Raw genomic sequence first — 6,000 nt, forward strand, 5'->3', positions numbered from 1 at the left:
ACAAAAACCGCTTGTGGACACTCGCGTGTCAAAACAACCAGCCTAATCTGAGTCCTAAAAAGCATGTAAGTCTGGCGGCAATGATCCCCCCTTGGGATAAAACAAGCCAAGATGTAAAGTGCCACTAAGGTAGCGGAAAATCCTCTTGACAGCCAGCCAATGCTTAGACCCTGGGCTATGCATAAATCTGCTGACCTGTGAGACTGCAAACTGAATATCCGGCCTCGTGTTGCATACATAAATGAGGTAGCCAACAACAGTTTGGTAAAGAGTGACATCAGCAGGATCACCAGCATCATGTAGACTCAACTTCAAACCTGTTTCCATGGGAGTGGCAATAGGTTTGCAATCCTCAAGTCCAAACTTACATAGCAATGTCTCTATGTAACTTTTCTGACACAAGGCAATACCACCATCACACTGCTTAAACTGTATACCCAAATAATGATGCAACAGCCCCAAATCTTTCATCTTGAAAGTAGCATTAAAATCAGCCTTAAATTCAGCAATATATCTCTCATTTGGTCCAGTGATCAGCAAATCATCAACATAAAGAACCACAATGAGAAGTACATCACCCTCACGCTTTACATACAATGTGCTTTCTGTTGGATTGTTACGAAATCCGTGTTTGAACAAATGAGTGTCAGCTTTCTCATACCAAGCACGAGGAGATTGCTTCAACCCATACAAAGCCTTGTTACATTTGCACACTTTGTCCTCTTGTCCTTTTATGATAAAACCGCGAGGCTGTGTTACATAAACTTCCTCAAATATGTCACCATTCAAGAAATCAGTAACAATGTCTGATTGATGTACATCCCAACCAAAATGAGCTGCCAATGCACATAGAAAACGCACAGTAGTCATACGACAAGTGGGAGCAAAAGTCTCTTCATAATCTATGCCTTTTTGTTGTGCATAACCCTTTGCAACAAGTCGAGCCTTATGGCGATTGATCTCACCATCCGGCTTGCGTTTCAACTTGTAAACCCACTTCGTACCAATGGCCTTTTTGCCAGGAGGAAAATCACATAAAGTCCATGTGTCATTCTCTATAAGTGCATCATATTCTGATTGCATGGCAGCCATCCAATTTTCTAAATTTTGTGCTTCATCAAAAGTGAGAGGCTCCTCAACATCATGTAAGCTAGACACAGCCAAAGCATAACAATTTGATGCATAAGATGCATGGCGAGAGCCTGAACGAGTACGACTAGACAAAGGTGCATCCAATTTACTGTCACGTAAAGTGTGCACCAGCCATTTTGGCATACCTCTAGCCTGCTCATTTTCAGCCCTTTCCTCATCAAGTACATCATGTACATCTGCATCAGTAATAGGCTAATCTAGAACATTTTCAGAAACCCCCATAGGCTGTACATTTGCCTCATTGGAACTTACATTCGTATTTCCACCACTGAAAAGAGGCAACAAAGTGTCATAAATGTCATGTGAGCTTACATTACTGTCTCTAGTACATGACAGCAAGGGCTGAACAAAATCTTCCACAAACACTACATCCCGAGAAACCAGAATACGTTTTGTTTGCGGATGATACAACCTGCAACCTTTACTTTCAGCACTATAACCAACAAAAATACATTTGACAGCCTTATCATCCAATTTTCTGCGCTGCACTTGTGGCACCAAAGCATATGCCAAACAGCCAAAAACACGAATGTGCTCAATAGAAGGCTTTCTATCATGCCATGCTTCATATGGAGTAATAGACTGCAAAGCTTCCGTAGGACACCTGTTAAGTACATAAGTGGCATACATAATGGCCTCAAGCCAAAAAGAATGCGGCAAAGCTTGACTTTTGACCATACATCGTGCCATTTCCATCAATGACTTGTTTTTCCTCTCAGCAACAACATTTTGCTGAGGTGTATAAGGCACTGTACATTGGTGTTTTATCCCAGGACTAGCAAGAAATGCATCAAATTCATGAGACATATACTCCCCCCCTCGATCAGAACGGAGGGTGCCCATAGTACATTTCGAGACATTTTCAACCATAGCCAGAAATTGTTTAAAGCACATAAAAACTTCGGACTTCGCTTTAAGCGAAAATACCCATCCATGCCTGGAGTAATCATCAATGAAAGTCACGAAGTACAGGTAATTGCCCAAGGACGGAGTTTGCATGGGCCCACAAACATCACTATGCACAAGCTGCAACCTACATGTGGCCCGAACCAAACCATCCTTTGGAAACTTAGAACGCTGCATCTTACCCAAAATACAGCCTTCACAAACATGTTTGACAGGTGCTTCAAGAGGTGGCAAAGAAGCAACCATATCAGATTTCTGCAAACGCAGCAAACTGGCAAAATTCAGATGACCAAAACGTGCATGCCAAAGTTTTGCATCTGAAATAGCCCTTGAATCTGCAACAACATTTGCAAAATTTTGTCCACACTTGTCATACAAAGTGAGCTTATACAACCCACGGCACAAAAGCCCAGATGCAACAATTTCATCACCAAAACTGAGATCATGAATTGAATATCTGTCATCCACAAATTTGACTACAAGTCCAAGCCTAGCAAGTGCGGATACAGACAAGAGATTCTTCTTGATCCCAGGTACATAAAGTGCATCAACAAGTGTGAAGGAACTACCATTAGCAGCAGTGAGCACAATCTTTCCAACTCCCTCAACTGGATAAGAGGCGTTGTTGGCACAAGTGTCTGAATTCCCATGAGGGACAGACTCAAGAGAGGTAAACAATTCACGATGTGAGGTAATGTGATTTGCAGCACCACTGTCAAAATACCACACATGTGAATCTGCAGCAACTGACAAGAATGCATCATGGACAACAGGATTGTAAGTTCACGTTGCGCTAAAAGCCCATTCTGCATCGACATCAGCAACACAGTCTCCTTTCACAGAAGACTCAACAATGGCTGCATTTGTAGTGGAACCAGCATTTGCAGTGGAACCACCGTCTTTCTTCTTAGCGTCTTTGGCGTTTAACTCAGGACACGACTTGATCAAGTGATCATTGGCTTTACAATAATGGCAACGCATCTTCTTTTTGCCCTTATCACCAGAATTGCCAGCAGAAGCATTAGGAACAGAATTTTTTCCACTCGCAGCAGAACCATAAGAAGTGGCTGCATTACTGTTACCACCCTTTCTTTGAGAAGCAATAAAAGCCTGTTCAACTGCACACTGCCTAGTCCTGTTTTTTCTAGAAAGTGACTCTTGCAACAGCAATGTGCATAATGAATCAAACTTGACAACTTTAGGATTTCCTTGGGTCATCAGTCTCCAAGTACTAGCAAAAGTCTGGTAGGAATCTGGTAAGGCATCAAGAACAGTCTGCACAAGGGAACTGTCTGAAATGACTTCACCTGCAGAAATAAGCTGCTCATTGATATCCTTGACACTAGCAAGGAAAGTGTCCATATCATCTTCCTCATGCATAATCTTCGACTCCAGCTCTTTACACAGCAAAGCAATTTTAGCCTCTCTACGGCTTGCATAAAGACCTGCTAAAATATCCCAAGCCTGTTTTGCAGATTTTGCTGAACGGATGTGAGGAAAAATGGTGCGCTTCACAGACAACGCAATCAATGCATGAGCATGCGCATCCTTAATATCCTGCTAAGGCGGTTACGCCGCTAGCGGAAGCTAAATAGCGAGAACTCAACCAGCAACAGAACTTGTCAGACGAGGACGGAGCTTGACCCGCACGCGCATGGAAACAACTAGGTGGATGTCAAATCACCTACTCGACCTTCTAATGACAATCACAATTAAGGAGATAAAATCTAAGTTCTAAAATACGCAAGTGACCGAAATCCGTACTACGAACGAATGTTATACGAAACAGGATCTAGAATCATTGAATCGATCTCAAACTCAAGGGGAAGTTTATACACTAGGTAAGAACAACACCCTAAAGACTTGAACTGCAAAATCAACCTATAACCACTCCGTGCGGTAAACGCGTATGAAGACATGCCGAAAAATACAGGTGACCGAAACTTGACCCCGATGGTACTAATGTGTAGCTCTACTCGTTGTGGTTCTATAGATATGCTGCACGCTGAATTTCGACACACGAGCTGGACGAAAACTCACACAGAAGCTCGTAGGAACTTACCACACATAGAAGCCGATAGCGCGCACTCTTGGTATCTGTGCGTAGCTCTCGCCGTTGCTAACACAATGGCGGTGTCGCTTCTCTAATGGCGGCTCCGTAGCTCGTGTAGCAAGTAGATAAGACTCTCTCTCTCTCTCTCTCAGACACAGTCACGGCGCTAAAAAAACTCACTTTGATTAATAATCTCCCCCTTTAGGTTACAAAAACTTTGGCTTATATACCTCAGCCTTGGAGGTGAGAACATCTCTAACTAATTACATCAGCAAGTGAAATTACTTCGGGATTACAAGCTGGAAACTCAATTGAGTCCCGTTACTTAATGAATGGCTCAAATCAAAATTAATGTCGGAAAGACATTTATTACAATCAATGGTTACAAAATGATGAGTGTGAGCAAAAATGTGGGTGTGATCCTCTGCTGGCTCAACATATCCCAACGAGTGTGTTCTGCCGTAGGCAAAACAACCCTAACAGCTGCAATCCTTGCAGCAAGACCTGCAACATCCTCAACATCGCCTACATCATCAGAACCAGGACGTACATCAATGCCCTGCAGAATGTTCGAGACACCCTTTGACACAAGAACATGTTGCATCATATAAGCCCACATAGGGTATTTGTCCCCATCCAACTTTTCCTCAACAGCAAACATCTTGAACACATCTCTGTTGTTGTTGTCAGCCATGGTAAATGCTACACCTGATGTGAAAACTGCCCGAAAATAGGAGAAACGGAGCGGGAACAACCTGTGCTATATAGCACAAATCGTAGAAGACTATAAGGCACCTGTAATGCAGAAAATGGCACTGACAGAAATTATGCACAAAATGACGAAATAGCCTGTGCAGTACTGCCTGTAGTGGAAACGGAGGCCGAAATGAGCCCAAATCAAAATTCTGAGCAGACCAATCTCTTCGAGCTTGCCCAAAATTTCTGTCGACCTGCAAATGCTCGCCAAAGCTCACTGAAATCCGAGAAAATGAGCAGGCGTGTGCTGGAGCAGCTGGCGACTAAGCCCGGGAGGACGTGATCTGCTCTAATACCAATTGTTGGAATTAGAGTTGCAGAGAAACACACACAGCTTGGAGAAGATGAAGGAAGCTCAAGGCACACAATAGAGAGTGTGTTACTTAGTGTGCAATGGAAAGATAGATAGCCCTAGAGTGATGGGCGTATATACAATGCACGGGGGAAAAAACCTCCTAAAGAGGGAAAAAAATGCCTCGGCGGTCCTAGTGTGTTCACACACATCACTACCACATGTATATGGTAACAGCCAAGGCCTCCCAAGAATGATGGGTTAGCCCTCCCCTTTGTGTGGCATGACGAAGATGTCTACCTCCACTTCTGTATTGAATGCTTTTACTTTGACCGCATTCACAATGCCCACGCATTTTACTCTTACATTGTTTGCCATTTTGGCTCGGCAAGGTGCCGGCCTACTTACTCTAGACCTAGATGGTGCATCATCTTTTCACTCATAACGCATATTTGTGCGCCACCATCTACGTAGATGTTTGAGATTCGTTGACCCTTGATGTGGGCATCCATGGTCGGTAGGATGTCATCGAGATCCCTTCTAGAGATAGCCCCAGCTATCCTGAGCCTTGATTTCCTGGTACTTACCATTTTTGTCCATTGTCTCCTCATTCTTGGTGCAAGGTGGAGTAATTGGGGCCAAGTTATCTTCGGGCCCTGCATTAACACATCCTGAACTAAGTCATAGGGTTTTTCATACTCACCTAGTGAGAAGTCCAGGATGTCTATCTTCCGTCGTGGTTTAGCTGCTTGCTTGCTAGACTCGGCCTTCCCTTTCATCTTCTCTTGTCTTTGAGAGGCTTCCTCGTGCCTGGCATGCTTCACTCCCATAGCATCCACTT

This window comes from Adiantum capillus-veneris, chromosome 8 (assembly GCF_014529385.1).
Source record: "Adiantum capillus-veneris isolate H3 chromosome 8, ASM1452938v2, whole genome shotgun sequence".
Classification (NCBI taxonomy): domain Eukaryota; kingdom Viridiplantae; phylum Streptophyta; class Polypodiopsida; order Polypodiales; family Pteridaceae; genus Adiantum; species Adiantum capillus-veneris.